This window comes from Rattus norvegicus, chromosome 3 (genome assembly GCF_036323735.1).
Source record: "Rattus norvegicus strain BN/NHsdMcwi chromosome 3, GRCr8, whole genome shotgun sequence".
In the NCBI taxonomy this organism is placed as follows: domain Eukaryota; kingdom Metazoa; phylum Chordata; class Mammalia; order Rodentia; family Muridae; genus Rattus; species Rattus norvegicus.
The window spans coordinates 90,787,679-90,809,957 of NC_086021.1; positions in this window are offsets into that span (position 1 = coordinate 90,787,679).

Sequence of the window (22,279 nt, forward strand, 5' to 3'; positions counted from 1 at the left end):
CCAAAGTCACATGGACTGCTTCTAAAGTCGATGTCAATAAAACTAAGAAAATAATCACTTATAATATTTCTATCACACTAAGAACAATGGCCACATTATGGTTAGTATACTATTTGAAGGCATGCACAATATGGCTGAGCCTAAACATCAAGTAAATCATTTAACTAATGGGACCTCGTGCTTCCTCACTTTACCAACAGAAGACAATAATGATGTCAATGTCAAGGGGTTAAAAGAAGATTTGAAGGAACTGGCCTTGTGCAACATGGTGGAGTTTTTTTTTCTTGTGAGAAGACATAACATCGCTGATCATAATAATCATTTTTTAACTGTATATAGTTCCTATGATTAAGCACAATCATGTGTTTACATAAGTCTGGGCTATTTTGATTTTCTGTAGCATGCTTAGCACAGAATCTGGCTTAGTGTAATTGTTTTATAACTATTCATTCCTTCCCCTCATCCATTCTTACTCCTCCCCCACCAGTCTCTGCAAACTAAGAGAATGTCGAGATTTCGGTCACTTATTTTGTACAGCTTGCGAGGGAGAACATGAGAAACCTTAACTGACCTCTCTCTGCCTCAGTTTCTTCATCTAGGAAGGCAGAATGAGCACATCACCTACTTAAGAGGTGTTTGTAAAGGATTTGACCTTGAAGCTATGGACTGCCTCTTACCATGTTAATTGCCCAGCATACAGTAGTGAGAGTTTTTATTTTATTGTCACTGTCCCTGGAAAGAGCCTGCTTGCCTGGTTGCGGAGGAACAGGAGGCCTGCTCCAGCTCCAGATGGCTGCTGTGCTCCTCCCTTGCTGCCAGCCCAGCAGTGTGTGCTTGGGAGAGACAGGACAATAGTGGGGGGAGAGGAAGAGGGAGGTCTTCTTGAGCCCACATGGCTTTTCGTTCCATAAAAAGCTTGGAATTGGGCTGCCTTAGCGGCCTGGGTATTTTTGTGTCTTTGCAGCTTCTATTTCGAGTGCAAAGTTGGCGTGGGAATGTTTTCCTTTATTTCAAGCCATAAGTAGTTGTTGAGAAACAGCTGTTTTTAAAGATAATCTTTGAGATACTGAGATGTGGTTTGAAGAAACAGATTTTTTAAAAAAAATCTTATTTATTGCCTTTATATTATTATAATTATAACATTAATATTATTTTTGCATGCACTCAGGATGTCATTCCCTGGAAGTCTCTTCAGACTTTAATTCTTGCCTTTCAGCACCAGTCGGAAGCACTTTACTGCCTGACACCTCTCCCTCACTGGGGAGCTTGCCTTGATTCCCTTTGACAAGGAAAATGGCATTTTGATGGGCTTTATTTCCTCACTCTGACTTGACTGCTGGTTATTTCTAAAGAAGCCACGCCTCACCTTGACCTTGGGTTCCGGAATGAGTCAGGCTTTTCTCATTGTCCTTAAGTAGAAAACAAGATTGTCAAATCTGCTCTCTGCTAACATTAGGCATCCTATTTCTTTGGGGAAGACTCTAAGTTGGGGTGATGGTAGTGGGGTGAGGGAGTGAGAGGATGGGAGTGGGGGGTCAGGGTAGGAAGGCGCAGCCTCATCTCTTGTTCATATGCAAGCAGAGGCTGTGAAGAAAACCGTTGTCTGTTCTGTGACTGGTAGAGCACAGACAGAATCTTGGCTGGATTTCTCTGCCTCACCCCTCCTACATCCTATTCCTAGCTTTTAATTTATTTTTAATTTTGTTTTTAACCAGGTTGAAATAGAATAGAAAATTTACTTTCCGTTTGAGTTAACCAATCCTGTTTAATTGAATCTGTCGTTTGTCATTACAACCATAATTCTCCCTGGGAGAATTTCATATTCTTTGGGAATTTCATAGATGTTTATAAACTTCAGTTTGCTGAAATTTCATGATTTATGGCTCCACAGCTCTTTGGAGTGTGTCTTGGCATCAAAGTAAGATTCTCACCCATTTCTGTTTTGTGTTCACATAAATACTGCTTCTTTGCAGCTACAGTGATTTAGGAATGGACATATAACTTTCTCTGGGCCAATGAGATTCAGACTAGGGAGTTTTGGACTTATGAGGAAGGGGATGGTCCCATGTAACTGAAGTTTGTTACTTTTGCTGGGACTACTAAGATGATACATTTTATAGATAAATTTCCCAGGGATCACCAGGAAGGAGAGTTGATCTGAGAACTCCATCACATAGAGGAAAGAGAGGTTGAGAGTTGAAAAGAACTCCCTGGTGATTTTGTTTGGGTTGTGGGTTGAACTGTGCCCAGTGTTAACTTTAATTCCTGACACAATCGAAACAGATACCAAATACCAAAGCAGCTATGAACATGTCTCATGTTGTATTAGTTTTTCAGGGCTGTCAGCAAAAGTACTATTAATACAACCTGGGAGGCTTAAAATAACATACACTATTGTTTCATAACTCAGAGGTTAGACGTCCCAATTCAGACACAGGCCTATGGATAGGACCACGCTCCTCTTAGGAACTGAGTTGTGCTTCCATCAATGTACTGAAGCTATAACTTTTTTTGCAAAGTAGTTTAAGTATTCTTTATTTTTGAAAATGTCATATGTGCATTCAATAAAGTATGGTCTCATTTACCCTAAATTACTCTTCTAAACATGCTCCTCCTGGCTTTGTTTTTCCCCTCTCTGATAGTCTAAGTCTGGTTAGTGCTGCCAATATATGCATAGGTGTGACCACCCACTGCAGAATAAACAATACCATGGGCCACACCTTAGAAAAGAATGACCCTCCCTTCCCCAACAACTGTCCACTGTCTGGAGGTCAGCTGTTTCATCTATGACAGGATTTTGGCTGGTTTGATTTGGTGCAGATCTTACATCCAGTAAACAGCATTTCACGACATCCAAACCTCGTCCCCTCATCCTTACATGCTATTCATATGCTTTTGTGTGATGATCCTTGAGCTTTGCTGAGGGTGGTTTCATATAGATGTCCTGTTTAGAGTGTCTTAGTCTTAGTATTTTAAGCAGTTACATGTCTCTCTGTTGACTGCTACCCACTGCATAAAGAGGCTTCTCTGACATTGCTTGAGAGCAAACAGGTCTATGGATATACACATAAATATATAGAAGGCACATGACCACATGACCATTTATCAAAATAATAAAATAGTAGGTTCTACCTGTGGGAACCTACTATGCCCTCCCAGACAAGGACTATTGATAACGATTACCACACCTGGCAAGAAAATTTCCCTCCTGTACATCAGATCAGGTCTCCAATCCAACCAGAAAATGATTAGTTACCCGATGACACTCATGCTGCTGGTGCACCAGTGGACACGACCTGCCCGGTAGGTTGGTATTACAGCTAAATGTCTGGCATTTTTAGCAAAATGTATCTTACTGTGTAGTTATGGTGGGTAACCAAGAGCAACGGTAATAGCTTATGTTGTCTTGGAGACTTTTGGGGTCTTCTTGACACCAGTGCTTTGTATTATAACCCATGGTTTATATTGTAATTTTCATTTAATAGCTGATATCTTCTAGGAGAAGTCCTAACTCTTCATGTGACTGTGTTTGGAAATAGAATCAATAAGGAACTGATCAAGGTTATATAAAATGAGGTCCTAATCAGATAGAATTAACATTCTTATGAGTAGAAACCTCTGAGAACTCTCCTCCTCATCCATCTGCAAAGCAGTAAGAACACTGTCACCACAGACTAACTCCCCAAGTCTTGATGTGGCCTTGTAACCCCCAGAACTGTGAGAAAATGCATTTCTATTATTGTATAATCTGTATACTTAGTCCACGGTACCTTGTTATATGATCTGGAACTACTCCCTCTGAACTCACTAGACCAGAATCCTTCCTTGCTGTTCTAGCTCTGGCAGCTTCAGTTCCTCATAGTACAGTGACATCTGTATTGTACACCTGCTTCTGTCATCGCATCATATTTACCCCTTATACTCCATGCTCCTTGGATCTTGTGTGGGTATATGGGCCAAAGGAGCCCTTCACTTCAAGTTCACTTCTTAATAAACTATGTTTGTAAATACACATACTTTTAAATATACACAGATGCCCAAGGAAGCAGTAGGTGGTGTACCATTTTGTGGGACAGAATTCAGTCCCATACCAAAACTGTGAAGTAGGCTTGATTATTATCAATGTATCCTTTTCAAGATGAGCAAACTAAGACCCAGAGGAATCATTTTCTCAAGACCACAGGTAGCAAGGATTGAGCACTGGTATGAACTCATGCAATGTGAAGATGCAGGCACAATCTTCATTCCTGTAACTCTGCAGGAACTTTATCCAAAGACAGGGCCCAATCAATTCCCTAATTTGGTTGAGTTGGTTTGACTAGGATTTCTTCTTTTAAATCACTCACTCCTCTCACCATTAACTTCTTCTTTCCTGTATCTAAGCACTTATTGACCCCTACATCAGTGCAGTCAGCCCAAGGGCTTCATTTAAACATGCCTCTGGGGGAGGCGGTGTGTGCTACCGAAGGTTCTAGAATTACATCTTCTTGCCTCTGCTCTCTCACATTTCCACATCGATACTCTTTGTGCATCAGTTGCTGGCTTTTAACTAGGTTAGGAAGGAGCCAAGTAAGTAAATCAATACAAAGGGAGGCATGATTTATAGATTGTAATTTTCTTAGGGATTTTTTTTCTTTTGGAAACAGGTTATTAACTCATTGACTATCTGCCTGGAGGAAGCTTAGGTATTAGGGTAAGGAAAGGGAGGCCATTAAGTCATGCAGAGGACAGTTTTAGGGCAGGGCTCTCTTTCCACATTCCTTTGACAATTCCAAACAGGTAAGATGTGTGGGAGTTGGATATTGAGTTTTTCTGCTGGGGTTCAGCTGAAGTTCTTTTGGACAGTGGCAATGGGAATACACTTAAGAGTCTTGTTAATGAAGACTACTGTGTCTGTTCATTCTTAAAGCTGTCCTTTTTTGGGTAAAATCTTTTCTCCTTGAAACTCTCTCTGTTCTATATCAACCTTCTTATCTCACCTGCAACAGAACTGTGACTCAGGTCTGCAAACAGAGAAGTTTCTTAGCCAACACTTTCACAGTTGATTACTCCCCAGGTAGCATTTGCTATTACAATAGCAAGTTTTTGTTTTTGTTTTCTGTTGTTATTGAGATAGGATATCTCTATGTATCCCAGACTGATTTGCAACTATGTATACCATGCTATCCTCTCATAATCCATATGCTCTCATCTCATAAATGCTGATATTGCTACACTTAATTCTAAGATAAGGATGCTTTAGTATGGGTTTGTTTTGTATACACATGTGTGCATCTGTTTGTGTAGATGTTTACCCATGTAGCAGGATGGCAGACATTAATATTGGCTATCTTGCTATCTTCCTACTATTTTCTCCCACATTTTTGAAATAGAAGTTTAAAACTTGCTGTGTTGGTATGACGAGCTGGTCATGTCCCTGGAATCTGTGTGTCTCTGTTTCTTCATTGTTCTTCTTGAGTCACATTGGTCCAGTCATGCCTAGATTTTAAGATCTGAATTCAGGTCCTCGTGGTTGTACAATAAGTCCTTTAGCCACTGAGACTTCTTTGAAGTCCTAAAGAATTGTTTTCTAAAGGCTAGAATGATGTCTTTTTTTTTGTCATGAGAATTTGAATTTTAGGAAACAAGAGTTAAGTCTGGCTCATTGTAACAGAAGGTAATTTGACATTTGAGTACCTGTGGTATCAGCAGAACTTGAACTGAAATTCCCATTGTGAAGCTTATTAGCTTAAGAACCATCAAAATATACATATATTTTAAAATGGTATCAGTCACTGGAAAACATCATCCTGAGTGAGCTAACCCAATCACAGAAAGACATACATGGTATGCACTCATTGATAAGTGGCTATTAGCCCAAATGCTTGAATTACCCTAGATGCCTAGAGCAAATGAAACTCAAGACGGATGATCAAAATGTGAATGCTTCACTCCTTCTTTAAAAGGGGAACAAGAATACCCTTGGCAGGGAAGAGAGAGGCAAAGATTAAAACAGAGACTGAAGGAACACCCATTCAGAGCCTTCCCCACATGTGGCCCATACATATACAGCCACCCAATTAGACAAGATGGATGAAGCAAAGAAGTGCAGACCGACAGGAGCCGGATGTAGATCGCTCCTGAGAGACACAGCCAGAATACAGCAAATACAGAGGCGAATGCCAGCAGCAAACCACTGAACTGAGAATAGGACCCCCGTTGAAGGAATCAGAGAAAGAACTGGAAGAGCTTGAAGGGGCTCGAGACTCCATATGTACAACAATGCCAAGCAACCAGAGCTTCCAGGGACTAAGCCCCTACCCAAAGACTATACATGGACTGACCCTGGACTCTGACCTCATAGGTAGCAATGAATATCCTAGTAAGAGCACCAGTGGAAGGGGAAGCCCTGGGTCCTGCTAAGACTGAACCCCCAGTGAACTAGACTGGTGGGGGTAGGGCGGCAATGGGGGGAGGGTTGGGAGGGGAACACCCATAAGGAAGGGGAGGGGGGAGGGGGATGTTTGCCCGGATACCGGGAAAGGGAATAACACTTGAAATGTATATAAGAAATACTCAAGTTAATAAAAAATATATATATATATATATAAAAAAAGAACCATCAAAATATAAATCAACCCAGCATTCTCAGTTATTATGGGGATATTATATGATATTGCTCTTATTATATGATCAGAGCTATATGGATTATATTTGAATTAAAGGGCTTAATTCTAGCTCTTTAATACATGGTAAAATTGCATTGCTTTTATATTTTTGCTTATTGCTCAAAAGAGGAGATTGTCTTGTATATAATTTAATATTTAACAGATGTGTAGACTCTATTCATATGAAAGAAGAAAGTTAAAGCCAATTAGATTACTGAATTTTAAAGTAACTATGTTCCAAAGAGAAAAGTTATATCAAAAACAATATCCACGAATGGGCCTCCTTTATTTCCCAATGGCTCTGTGAGAGAAGGTAAGATGTGGCCTTCTTTGTGCAAAGAATCCTCATACCAGGGCCCCTGATGGGCTGTCTTAATTTATCTAAAATTCTTTTGCTGTTTGGAATTGCTAACTGCTACTTGGGAAAATAGGAGACTGTCCTCACTTGTTATTTGTGGTCATCAGCTCCTTTTCCATTCAGATTGTTCTGACTGGCTATATTAGAGCTCAATAGTACTGGTAAATCTTATTCATAGGGGATTATGAATGTTTTATGAGAAGAGTCAGAAGAATGGGAGCCTTGGGACTCTTCTTCCAAGAAGAGGTAGATAATTTGCCTCCTCATTTGGACAGGTAAGCTTGGAAGGGTTAGGCATGGAGAAGAGGATTGAGTTCTGAATAGGACACAGACTGCTTTGTAATCCAGTGGTGATTTCTAAATTTGTTATTAATTTACTTTCTGCATTTATTTCTTCATTCACATAAATTTTTGTTGTGTATCAAACTTTAATCTAGGCAGTAGAAAAATGATAGTCAAACAAACATAAATTCCTATTTTCATCAAATTCAAGGATCTCACTATGTAGCATAGACTCTCCTTGAACTCACTCTTTCAATGTGTACTATTGACTGCTGTGATGACAGGCATGCAACAAAGGTACGATTTTAGCACAAGTAAAATTTGTAGAAAGTTACAGCAATTTCCTGTGAAGATGAAATAGGAAATGTTTTTGTGAAAAGAGGACTTTTCGATTGGTTGTCCAGGGGCAGATTTATCAAGAAGTCCACATTTGAATGGAGTGGAGAAGTCACAGACTGAAAATGGCTGATTGAGGAAAAAAATTCCAGGCTGAGGAAGTACAGCTAGGACAAGGACATAGAGCCAAAAGCAAGTGTGGCCTCATAGATAAATGGCAGAGGGAGACAAAAATCTGACTTTTGTTTTACTATGATCCTCTGTCTTTAATAACATCCTTTGTTTAACATAGCCATGTTCTGGAAGAATAATAGCCCGTGGGAAGTCAGGATGAAGTAGGGAAACCAGTTTTGAGTGTATTACAGTAATAGGAGGAGCAGTGATAAGTCTGGCTCAGATAGCAACCAAAAATTAAGGTGAAATAGAATTCTAGACTCGTCTAAAAGATATATCAAGTGAGGAAGATAGAGATCTGAGTGAATTCTGCTGATAGATTACACTAGGAATTGTGGGTGATCTCTTTTGATGTTCATATCAGAAGGTATAGTCACTATTAGTTGAGATGGGAAGTTCTGTGCTGATGTAGTTTAGTGGAAATCTCAGAGGACTACAATAGATATGTTTAAGATACCTAATAGAAATTCAAGCAGACATATAAAGTAGTATGTTGAATGTAAATATCTATGCTAAATGTAGAGATCTGAGCCAGGTGTAGAAATTTGAAAACCATGAACATCTAAATAAATCTATGAGAATCAAACACAGGTATAAAGATCTGAGGACTGAATCCCAAAAGTCTCTTTTGTATAGGCCCAAGGGACTTCTGAGAGAACAAAAAATCAGGTTGAGAAAATATAACCACAGAGGTCAGAGGTGAAGAAGGTAAGCATGAAGTTTTAGGGGACAAATAAGGAAAATGGCCAAAGGAAAATGGAGTAATCATCTGTGTTAAGTGTTAATAAAGGCGAAGTAAGATCAAGGTTGAGAACACCCATTGATATTCGTGAGATAGAGGTTACTGGTGATGTTGGGAAAGCCAGAGACAAAAGCCTGGTAGATATGGATTTAGGAGAGATGTTAGGGGAGAATATAGATTTAGTGAGTTCAGATACTTTGTCTAGTGAGCTTTCCTAAAGGAGATGCAAAAAGACTGGAGAGAACTCTTATTTTTTTGAGACAGGGAATGGCATATTCATATAGTGATAGAAGTGATCTTGTGGAAAGGGAAAATTAAAGATGCAAGAGAGAGAGGTGAAAATTGTCAGGAGATTAACATCCCTGAGAAGGTAAGAAGTGTGATAGCTAGTGTACAAAGAGAAGATTTGTCCTTGACAGGAACATGAATGTGGGAAGGATGGTAGGAAGATAAGGACCAGAGTCAGGTAGGTAGGTGGCTGTGGCATAGGAAAGTTGCACAAGTTCTTTTCAGTGTGATTTGTGAAATAAGAATCAAGTTCCTTAGATGTGGGTGAGTCAGGAGCAGCAGTGTTGAAGGTTTGAGGAGAAAAGAGACAGGGTGGCATAGTTGTCTAAGAAAGTAGAGAAATATAATTGCTAGGCAGCGTTTGGAGTCTTGAGGATAATGAGGAGATAAAGTACCATAGCATGTTCTTCTGTCGGTTGAATGAGTAACAGTACAGAGAAGTCAATGGGATGCACTGTGTTAGAACCATGTAAAATGACAGAGTAAGTGAGAGGCAAGGGATACATGCAAAGGGATGGTAATGATGACATATTTATGGGTTTGGGGCCACTGATTTGAGTGGTTGACATGTCAGGGGGTCATGCCTTTAAAGAAAACTGACTTTCCCTTTTCTAGAAGCCAACAGCTATTGTTTTCTTTTATTGAATATTTTCTTTATTTACATTTCAAATGTTATCCCCTTTACCAGTTTCCCCTTCACAAACTCCCTACCCCCCTTCCCCCTGCTTCTATGAAGGTGCTCCCCCAACACCTACTCCCTCTCACCTCCCCGACCTGGCATTTCCTACACTGGGGCATGGAGTCTTCACAGAATCAAGGTCCTCTCCTTCCACTGATGCCCAGCAAAGCCATCCTCTGCTACATATGTGGCTGGAGCCATGGGTCTCTCCATGTGTACTTTTTGGTTTATGGTTTAGTCCCCTGGGAGCGCTGGGGTATCTGGTTGGTTGATATTATTGTTCTTCCTATGGGGTTGCAAACTCCTTCAGCTCCTTCAGTCCTTTCTCTAACTCCTCCATTGGCGATCCTGTTCTCAGTGCAATGTTTGGCTATGAGCATCTGCCTCTGTATTTGTCAGGCTCTGGCAGTGCCTCTCAGGAGACAGCTATATCAGGCTCCTGTCAGCATGCACTTGCCATCTGCAATTGGTGACTGTATGTGGGATGGATCCCCAAGAGGGGCAGTCTCTGAATGGCCTTTCCTTCAGTCTCTCTTCCACATACTGTCTCCACATTTCCTCCTGTTGAGTATTTATTCCCCTTTCTAAATAGGACTGAAGCATCCACACTCTGGTCTTCCTTCTTGAGCTTCATGTAGTCTGTGAATTGTATCTTGGGTATTTTTTTGGGCTAATATGCACACGTCAGTGAGTACATCTCATGTGTGACTGAGTTACCTCATTCAGGATGATATTTTCTAGTTCCACCCATTTGCCTATGAATTTCATGAAATCATTGATTTTGATAGCTGAGTAGTACTCCATTTTGTAGCTGTACCACACTTTCTGTATCCATTCCTCTGTTGAAGCACATCTGGGTTCTTTGTAGCTTTTGGCTATTATAAATAAGGCTGCTACCCAATTAGACAAGATGGATGAAGCAAAGAAGTGCAGACCGACAGGAGCCGGATGTAGATCTCTCCTGAGAGACACAGCCAGAATACAGCAAATACAGAGGCGAATGCCAGCAGCAAACCACTGAACTGAGAATAGGTCCCCTATTGAAGGAATCAGAGAAAGAACTGGAAGAGCTTGAAGGGGCTCGAGACCCCAAAAGTACAACAATGCCAAGCAACCAGAGCTTCCAGGGACTAAGCCACTACCTAAAGACTATACATGGACTGACCCTGGACTCTGACCCCATAGGTAGCAATGAATATCCTAGTAAGAGCACCAGTGGAAGGGGAAGCCCTGGGTCCTGCTAAGACTGATCCCCCAGTGAACTAGTCTATGGGGGGAGGGCGGCAATGGGGGGAGGGTTGGGAGGGGAACACCCATAAGGAAGGGGAGGGGGGGAGGGGGATGTTTGCCCGGAAACCGGGAAAGGGAATAACACTCGAAATGTATATAAGAAATACTCAAGTTAATAAAAAAAATAAATAAGGCTGCTATGAACATAGTGGAGCATGTGTCTTTGTTGTATGTTGAAGCATCTTTTGGGTATATACCAAGAGAGGTATAGCTGGGTTCTCAGGTAGTGCAATGTCCAATTTTCTGAGGAATCTCCAGACTGAATTCCAGAGTTGTTCTACCAGTTTGCAGTCCCACCAACAATGAAGGAGTGTTCCTCTTTCTCCACGTCCTCGCCAGCATCTGCTGTCGCCTGAGTTTTTGATCTTAGTGATTCTGACTGGTGTGAGGTGAAATCTCAGGATTGTTTTGATTTGCATTTCTCTGATGACTAAGGATAAACATTTCTTTAGGTACTTCTCAGCCATCAATAGTCCTCAGCCGAGAATTCTTTGTTTAGCTCTGTACCCCATTTTTAATTGGGTTATTTGACTCTCTGGAGTCTAACTTCTTAAGCTCTTCGTATATATTGGATATTAGCCCTTTATCGGATGTAGGATTGGTAAAGCTTTTTTTCCCAATCTCTTGTTGCCATTTTGTCAAATCAACAGTGTCCTTTGCCTTACAGAAGCTTTGCAATTTTGTGAGGTCCCATTTGTCTATTGTTGATCTTAGAACATAAGCCATTGGTGTTCTGTTCAGGAAAACTTCCCCTGTGCAACAACTCTGTTTGAAAAATTAGAATATACTTACCTGTAATTAAAGCTAGATAAAGAAGATGAGATAAAAAGAGACCTTGACAAGATAATTGGTTAGAACATGAGTTCAAAGGTGATGGATAAAGTGTAAGTTGTGAATTTCTGGTTTTGCAATGACTGCAATTATTTATTCTGATTAGGTGTCGAGTATGACCAGCATGCATTAAGAGTGGTGAAGGGGGAAGGAATACTAAAGGACACCCATGGGCAAGAATTACAATGGGTATATTGATTTTTTTTTATTAACTTGAGTATTTCTTATTTACATTTCGAGTGTTATTCCCTTTCCCGGTTTCCGGGCAAACATCCCCCTAATCCCTCCCCCTCCCCTTCTTTATGGGTGTTCCCCTCCCCATCCTCCCCCCATTGCCGCCCTCCCCCCCACAGTCTAGTTCACTGGGGGTTCAGTCTTAGCAGGACCCAGGGCTTCCCCTTCCACTGGTGCTCTTACTAGGATATTCATTGCTACCCATGAGGTCAGAGTCCAGGGTCAGTCCATGTATAGTCTTTGGGTAGTGGCTTAGTCCCTGGAAGCTCTGATTGCTTGGCATTGTTGTACATATGGGGTCTCGAGCCCCTTCAAGCTCTTCCAGTTCTTTCTAGAGTATATTGATTTTTAAAACCAATGACATGAGTTGCATTAGAAAAAGTGGCCAGGAACTAATGTCTTTAAGAGCTGAAGAGTAGTGACTTGGCTTTTGAAGGGGTGGAATAAGTGACAATAGCAAACAGGGTTAACAGGATATGTAGCCATTTTTAATAAATGATTTTACTAATTTGAGAATTTTATATATGTACTGAATATATTTTGTTTATATTAAACCCTTATTTCTCTTCCTCATTGCTTACCTACTCCCAAATTTGTTCATTTTTTAATTTCTTTTTTTGTTATTATTAAAATAACATGGAGTCAAGGTTGTTCTTCCCACATATTCATGGGTTTAGGGCTACTGATTTAAGTGCACTTGACATATCAGGGGTTATATTTTTAAAGAAAACTGACTCACCCTTACCAAGAAGCCATCAATTATTTTTTTAAAAATTAAAATATAATTACATAATTTCATTCCCTTAATCTATTTCTTCCCATGTCCCCCAGACCCTGCCATCCTTTTGATACATATACATATATCTGTATATATCAAATATAGCATATATGTATGTATGTATACATATTCTTGAGTCCATTCAATCATTTCCATGATTATTTCACTTTGTATTGGATAACCATTTAATGTTCCTCCCTGGGAGATGTCTATTTCTCTCAGTTCACAGTCTCAGCTTCCTTCACTTGTCTATAGTTCTTTGTCTAAGGGTAGGGTTCAAAAAAATTTCCCAATCTGACATTAGCACGATTATTGGTGTTGACCTTGTTCAGGTCTTATTTAGGTAGCCATTTTGTTAAGGTATCATGGCTTCTTCATTAATTTTTTTTTTTTGGAGGCATAATTTCACCTCAGACTCCCTGATCCCACAGGTCTAAGAGTCTTTCCACCATCTCTTCCATGGTATTCTTTGAGTTTTAGGTGCAGGAATTGTGTTGTAAATATAGTCACCGAGGTTGAGTACCCCAGAGTCAGTTGTTTTCTTCATTTTATCCATTGTAGTTTTCTGTAATAGTCTTTGTCTGTTGCAAGAGAACCTTCTTTGGTGAAGTTTGGGAGCTCCACTTACCTATGGATATAAGGTTAAGTATTTATAATGCAGCTAGGGATTATGCTGATTTAGTAAAGTGGTAGTAGTAGGTTCTTCTCTGAGATATACGATATCACTAGTACTTGGTAGTGGGTAGGTTCCAGCATGATTTCCCTCCCAGTGAGCAGGCCTTAAGTTCAATTAGCCTGTTGTTGATCATTGCCAATATTTGAATGCCACTACTGTACCTTCAGAGATATCTTACCATGTTGTTATGTTTCATAGGAGAGACCATCGACTCTTCCAATTTTCTCAGCTTGAGTTGGGTAGGAATGCTCACGAAGAGACATGTAATTTTATGATGTGGAGAGTAAGGGTCATAGTTTGTGCCACTAGCCCAGCTCCATGTCTACTAAGTCAGGAGTGGAAGAGACGATAGAGCTTGTAATAGACACAGTGTCGTCAAGGAGAGACCAGGTCTCAGTAAGAAGGTGAAGGAGATGCTGCTGGAAGAGCTTCAAGACAAAACAAAATGTACTGATGAGAGGACTTGAGATTCAGATTCTATGAAATGAGTTAAGGGAAGTGGAAGAGGATGAAAGATAAGCTCATTAAATGTGATAAAGCTATATGAGTGTCAGAATTGGAGAGTTGGTGCATGGAAGTGATCTATGAGTCTTAGATTTAAGGAGATGACTGACACAGATAGGGATAAAGATCATAAGACTGAGAAATAGTCTGTGCTAAGAGATGGGAAAAAAGACATAAGGATTGCTTTAGACTCAACTTTCGCTTTTTCCTTAGACCTAGCAAGTTGGGGCAGGATGGATTTAAATAACTGTCATTGGGCTGAATTCGGAGCTATGACTTTCTGCTGGTGAACAAGGCTTTGTGTCTGATTAAGTACTGTGGAGAGGCTTACTTCTCATTTAAAAAGTTCTCCTCAGTATTTTTTTGCAGCTCTTCTGCAAGGCACCTGTGGTTGGTTTTATCTAGTTCCCAGATGCACATGTCACCTGTCTAGGCAGGCTTATGATAAAAGCCAGCTGCCACTCAGTTAAGATCCTGGCTTGTTTTGAAACTTTCTTGCCCCTTTACCATCTCTCTTTTTGGCATTTTCTCTATCACTTAGCGACCTGTGGATGGCAAGTAATTTTCTTCTATTTATATGTGTAGATACTGGGAAGAGAAGATAAATGTTGCTAAGTTTTCAGCATCAGGTAACTTCTGTATTTCTAAGTGGACACTCTGCTGGGGGATTGCAAAGTCTAACGCCAAAGGAAGATAGCTTAGGCCAACAGAACCACCACAGGAAAGGCTTTGGTTTGAGTTTGCAATTCTGCTCATCTCCTTCAGGTTGCATAAACTTAGGGAAATGATTCAAACATTTAAGCCTTTGAATTTTTTTGTCTTGATGAAAGGTGTGCAATTTTAAGCTGTTGAATAATAAATAGGCCTGTGATTTATGACATTCAATTTACATAATTCTTAGTAGTTTTTAATAAACATGGACTTCTTCAAACTCTCTCTTTACCTGTGTTCTGTTACTTTACATTCTCCTAGTATTATTTTTATTTTAAATATTTATCTTCTGCCCTCTTTTTCATGACTTACATTTATTTTCTTATCGGTATGTTGGTTCTTAAGCTCTTAAATATCTTACAAAAAGGAGATGCTTGAATCCCAGAGCTTTGGAGGGGGAGACAGGTGAAGCAGGAGATGAAGGTCATTCTCTGTTACACAGTGAGTTCAAAGTCAGCCTGAGCTACATGAGACTCTGTCTGAGAATACTAAGCCAAGCCAAGTCAAGTCAAGCCAAGCCAAGCCAAGCCAAACCAACCAAAAAACAAAACAAAACCTCCAAAAGAACAAAATCACAACAGTAATAAAAATGGCCTCAATCACCAACAAGGAACTCCCAAACTAACTTCTTTTTCCTCAATATACAGAATCCCAATCTTTCCATGTATATGGCTGTTAAGTACAAATCTATGACACCGGCCTCTCTCTTTGAGCTGCACTATGACACACACACACACACACACACACACACACACACACACACACACACACACGCATACACACACTCCATGTCTATCTAGGCATATCAAAGATATCTGTTTCGATTTGTCTACACAAATATTCATATATTATATTGATCCCCAGTTCTGTGAGACTTTGCTTCTTTTCTCCTCGTCAGTCAAATTGAATATATCCTAACATTTCATTGATTCTATTAAGACCCCAGACTCCTCTATGTGGCACTTCCTTCTTTTCTAGTCTAAGCCATTGTTATCTCTACCCTGGATTTCCATTTTGCAAAAGTCAGCATGAATTCTATTCTTTCCCTTCTTATCCACTCTCCATAGAAGTAGCCAGAGTTGTATTTTGTGACCTGTCTGTCTACATGTCACCTCATGAGGAGTCAATTCCAGTGGAATGAAAATGTCTTGGTGACTTCTCATGGATGCCCACCATGACTCTGTAGGAGCTGCCCTTCCATACTCGTTCTCTACTCCAGCTTCATCCCGGTACCTCAGTGTTTCAGCCACAGCATCAGCTCCCACAATACATGTTTTCTCCTGTAGAAGGCCATGCTTTCCTACAGTTAAGTTCTGGTCATTGTTTTTTTTTTAGATGTTAGCTCATATTTTCCTCTCATTGACAATTGTTTACTGGTTTCCACAGACAAAATATCTCCAGACATCAGCATTCTAGTTTCTTTGGATATTTTTTAATTTTATTACACAGACAGTAATTCATAATTAATACTCTATTGGGCACCATTTTATTATTGCTAGTATGTTCCACTAAATGGTAGAGTTTAGGAGGACCATTACCATACCTGATCTTGGTAAATGCTGTATTCTTTTTTATGGATTGGTGCCTGACTCAAAATAGTATTTGTTGAATATATGACTAAATGATAGCTTTTATTATTGAGCACTTACTTTTGGTAGGCAATTTGGCAAGCATTTTATAAACATTTACCTTTAATAGTAACATTCTAATGTGGCTATTATTATTACATTTTATTTTACAAATGAGGAAACAAGAATAGAATGGCTAATAGATCTAACCAATCTTCCCCTGGCTGGCTAGAATCTAGCTTTATTTGGCTGCAAATTCTATGACCTTGACATTCATGCTACAGTGCCTGCTGTGTCCTCTTAAATGTAAAACTGTTTTCTCTTGGTCTATTAGGGATTGGAGAAGGGTCCCATGGAGAAAGGAGCAGGAGTGGTAAGAGGAAGGTAGGCCAACAGAATCAGTGGCTCTCAATAAATTATATAATTAATATTTTAATTACAATGACAAATATTTCTTCTGGCAAGTGGATGCCCATAATCTTCCTATCTTGAATTAAATTAATCTGTTCCTTGTGTGGCAATGCTCCTTTCTTCCCTTCTCCTCCAGCACTATTTATGACTTTAATAACAATCCTGTGGGTTTCTTGTAAAGTTCCTGTGATTTCAGGAATGTTAAGCGCAGTATGTCTGTGAACTGTAGCATGTGAATTTGTAGCATGGCTATCAAATATAAAATTTAAAAGGGACACTTTAATTATGATTGTCTTTTATCCTGTATCTACATACCATATTCTACCCACAGCTGTATATGAAAAACTACCCATTTCCTGACATTAAGAAGACACAGAGGCCCCAGGGAGTTTAGAGGTTTGGTGGGGTGGGGACATCCTTGTGGAGACAGGGGGCACAGGGAGGAGGTATGGGATGTGGGACTATCGGAGGGTAGATCAGGAAGGGAATAAAATCTGGAGTGTAAAAAAAGAAGACATAGCATGAATTTTCCATGCAGATCCTGGAGCAAGGAAGAAAAGACAGTGTTGTACTATAGGAAGATCATTTGAGGTTATATTTATATGCTGGATGAACCATGGTTAGTGGTAAGATCCATCAGTGGTAAAAGTGCTGAGAATTGTGAGTATTGATTGCCTGTGGGACATCTGTATCACTCTAAAGTTCAGGGAACTTCATAGAAGGGGGAGAAAAAAAGAGCTTAAGAGCCACGGATGGGAAAGAGTTCTGTTAAACACTGTCTTCTTAGCATGACAGGGCTATTACATACATGAACACAGAGCACTGGTGATAACTTGCATAAGACCTGCACAAGATATTTTTCTCTGGGCATTCAGACATGAATAGAGGAAGAGTTCACAAGGCCCTATCTATCTCTGAGGAGCTATACATAGTTAATTGTTGCTAGGAGAATATACATGGAACACTGGTTAAGTTGGTGTGCTGCAGTAAATGATTCTAACCTGCGAATCGCACACTTCTTTTGTGGCCTGGGTGGGCTGTGGCCCTTTATACATTTAGTGTGTGTGTATGTGAGTGTCTACACATTTATAGATCTTATGTAATTTTTGAGTATTCAGATTAAATACCCTGCTGTCTCCTCGCTCTACATTCCCAGTATTTCCTCTGGACCACACTACCAGCAAATTCTATCATGTCCCTTCTTTACTCTTCTCTCTCTCTCTCTTTCTTTCTTTCTTTCTTTCTTTCTTTCTTTCTTTCTTTCTTACTTTCTTTCTTCCTTCCTTCCTTTCTTCCTTTTTTCTTTCTTCCTTCCTTCCTTCCTTCCTTCCTTCCTTCCTTCCTTTCTTTCTTTCTTTCTTTCTTTCTTTCTTTCTTTCTTTCTTTCTTCCTTTCTTCCCTCTTGTTTTAAGTTATTGTTTTAAGTTAAGTACATTTTCACCACTAGGTAGCTGTTATTTTGTTATCTTTCCTGCTTTAAATTTACTTGTCATTCGTTCATTTATTTGTGTGCTATGTGTGTGTGTGTGTGTGTATGTGTGTGCGCACATGTGTGTGTTACACATGGAAACATATATGTCTGTGTACATATATGGAGGTAATAGGATATCAGGTATCTTTTCTATAACACATGTCACGTTCCTTTTCAGGTTCATCCAGTGAATCTGAAGCTAGAGCAGCAGCCAGTAAGGCATAGTGATTCTCTGTCTTTACATTTCCCATGCTGGGATTATGGGCATGTAGGTAGAGAGACCCAGATTTTATGTACGTACTGGGTATTTGAATTCCTGTCCTCAAACTTGTTCAAGAAGTATTGTTTCCTGCTGAGAGATGTCCTATACCCTACTTGTACCCCTTCAATTATTTTTTCTTTTTTTCAGACAGTCTTAAGATGTAGCTCTGGCTGGCTTTAAATTTCTAGAAATCCTCCTGCCTCTGCCTCTGCTTCTACCCCTGTCTTTGGGATTAAAGGTGTGCACTACTGTACCAGATCTAATTGTGTTTGTAAATCCTGCTCTCAACACTTAGGAACTTTTTTTTGTGGATTTTTGTTGTCATTTGTGTGTAAATCTTTATGTCAAAGAAACTTTGTAATGCTGTATCATTTTATTTTTTTTCTTGGCACTGTCTGTGATATACTTACTTTAATTTCTGTATAATTTTATATTCCTTTGCCTAATTTTCCTTTGCCCTTTCTTGTTTCCATGACTTGTAAATATTTCTCCTATGTGAAATCTTTCTGCAGTGCTAGGCTCCCTCTTCTGGCTGCTCACCACATTTGTTCTCTCTTTTATTATTATAATAGCAGCTTTGTCTCATTTTGAATGAAAAAAATGTGTGTGTGTGCCTTGAGCTTTTTCTATGAAAAAGACTTACATCTACTACCACATGTCTAGTACGTAACCTGTGTTAGAGTTCATATTCTCAAAAATCAATGCAGAGTAAACAAAAAATACTAGTAAACATTTATTGTGTGCAGATTGTATGTCAGACAGTGTTCCGAGTATCTTCTCTCTACCGAACTCTCACAATTCTCATAAAAATTCTACCAGCTGGGGACTGTAATTGTCACAGTCATTTGACATCAGGATAATGTACAAATAATATTAAAGTGCATATAACTTATATAATTGAAGTAATTTATGTAATTAGTAGACAATGGCATTGGGATTCTAATCCAGATAGCATCTCCAATGTCTGGACCTCAAATGTTTTGAATAATTAGTGGATTGTGTCTAGGATTCTTGGTCCTTAGTTGTTTTTCGAGCACAGTGCAGGCTCAATGTCTGTTAGTTTTCTTTGTTACGAGGTGCTTTTTAGATGTTGCCATGTGTACTGCTGTTTGAGTCACATAAGCATGTGGAACAGGCATTAATATCTTAGCAAAAGGATTTAATGAATACATAATTAATATATAGCAAGATTTGAACCAAGGTCTTGCTGACAGTAATTTTTATGGTCTTTTGTAGTGGTAACCAACGAATGGATCCTGAATCTGAGGTCCTAGCAGTCAGATACTTCAAATTTTGGGGAACTTCTGGGTAGATGCTAGCAAGGAAGTAGTTCTTTTGGCTTAGTTATGGTGGTAGCAAAGTTTATCCATGATCTAGTACATTCTTCATAGTCTTATCATTGCTTATGTATTTCCCAGATCCTGACTCTTAATGGTTATCTACACTCCATCAAAAGGACTATGAGTACTTGAAAATGCAATGTAGTATCAGGGAGGTTTTTTGAATGTTTGGTAGGTTGTAAGCGGTAGTTGGGGAAGCTCTTTGGGAAATGTTACCTTCTGAGTTTGAAATTGTTGAGACTCTTCACTTCTCATTTCTCATGTTGGATGGACACTGGTTAATATTACAAATCAAGAAAGTAGACAAATATTATCTGACTTTAGAATTAAAAGGATCTGATGCATGATTTTGTGCTACACTCCTTCCCTGTGATGGATGCTTATCATTACTAACTAGTATTTCAATTTTAATAGAATTTGTTTTTCTAAACATCAATTTTTAAGGCCCATATATATCTCTGTATAAAGATGCAGAGATTTCCCAAGTAACCCCATTGTTCCATTATTAACGTCTCTTGTCACACTGAAATGTTTTTTTTTTTTTTTTTTTTTTTTTTTTTTTTTTTTTTTTGGAAATGATAAGCCTACATTGACAATATCACCCAACACCCACAGTTACATTAGAACTCACTCAGGGTTCCTATGTTTTGTGGCTTTAGAAAATATTACAGCAATGTATGTCTATGATTATAGAATTGCCCAGAGTAGTTTTATTGCCCTAACTGGTCTCTGTTTTCTACTTAGTCATTCTTCCATTCTCTTAACCCACTACTTTTATTTTTGTTAGTTGGAGAATACTGATTTCTGCTTAAGAATGATTTCTCTTGTAGCCTTAGAACAAGTGCATTTCATGGGAAGATTGCCCTTTGAAGGATGGGATGCTTAAACCAGATTAGCTGGTGAGGACACTGTTCCTCTAGGATGTAGTGATTAGTTTAGAGATGCATTGATAACTCAATCTTATGCAATCAGGATTGGGGAAAAAACTTTTTGTGTTTGAGGGATAGCTCCTTTAGTAGTGTTTGCATGAAAACCTGAGTTGGATTTCCAAACCATGGAGAAGGCTAAGTGTGGCTGCATATGCCCTGGAATCCACATTGAGAAATGGAGACAACAGGACCCTAGTAGGTAGATGGCAAGCCAGTCTAGCCAACTGATGAGCTTTAGGTTCAGTAGAAGTTAGGCTTTTGTGATGACTAATATTATCATCTTGGTAGAACCTAGGAGACAAACCACTGGGAATGTCCATGAGGGAGTTTTTAGATTAGGTTAATTGCAATGGGAAGATTCACCCTAAATGTAGGTGGCACTATTTCATGGGGTGGTAACCTGGTTGCATAAAGAGGAGAAAGTGAGCTGAGGACTATCTATCCATCTCTCTTTACTTCCTGATTGTGGGTCTGATGAGACCACTAGTCTCATTGTGGTCTACAAGTTCCTTATATTATGGCCTCTTCACCTTGATGGACTGTACTCTGAAACTTTGGGCCAAAATCAGTCCTTACTTCCTTAAGTTGCCAGATATTTCGTTCAGCAAGTGGAAAAGTAATACAGTTTCTAGCATATACCTTTTTTGGGGAGTGGGGAAAGAGGTATACTTAAGCTAACCATTTCTGAACCTCTTCTGAAGATTGTAGAGATTTTGAATCTGAAAAAAGGTTTTATTGGTTTACTCTTCTCTTTCTCTTCTCCCCAGTTGCACCGAGCCAAGCAGATAGATATATACTACATGATTTTGATGCTGATTTGATCAAGATGATTAATTATCTGGTTAATTATAGGAATTTGAGTGCTGGAGTGACCTGACATAATGTCAAACCAAATCAACCAGGCATTCAGACACAGAGGGAAGCCTTGCAGGACTTTGATGAAATATTGATAGCATCACTGCTAGTGACAAAGCATGACTTCTCCCAGCTGCAGCTGTGACCTTTGAGAGTTAAAAGTCTCCACAGGGATCATTCCTGCAGGGCTAGGTCCCCTGCTTTTCAGCAACCAAAGCCACTCACTGGTGGTAGTCATGCTGGGACTTGTGACAGAACACAATGCATAGGTGAAAAGAATGCTAAAATGTCATTGAATGCCTTCAAATTATGCTATGGGGCATTTCCTGGATTTATAACAAGCCTTATTTCCCAGCTCTTTTAAGGCATTTGGAAGGGCTTGAATATATTTTTATTCTCTCATTGTTATAATCTTATTAATATGAAATACTTTTATCTGAAGTTGTTCTCAGGGAGTAGAATCATGTGAATAAGTGATTATCACAACTTAAGAATTATATTTTATTAAGAAGGACGTATTTGAAATTTGAATTTCCATGTAATTTTTTTATTTTTGAGATTATAATATAATTACATTTCTCCTTTTTCCTGCCTCCAACCTCCGTCCCATAAATACATACCCTCTCTATGCTCCTTCAAATTCATGGCTTCTTTCTTATTATTTCGTGGAATCCATGTCTACATTCCTAAATAAAGCCAGCTCAGTCCTTATAATGTTACTTGCATGCATGACTTCAAAGCTGACCATTTGCCATTGGGCAACCAATTGTTGTGCTCTTCCCTGGGGAAGACCACTTTTCCTTGGTTGCCTATAGTCATTTGTGTAAGACTGAAGCTTATGGGCTTTTCTCCATCCACTTTGGCATATCCATTGGCCTTGGCCTTGTTTAGCTCGTATTTGGGCAGTGATGTT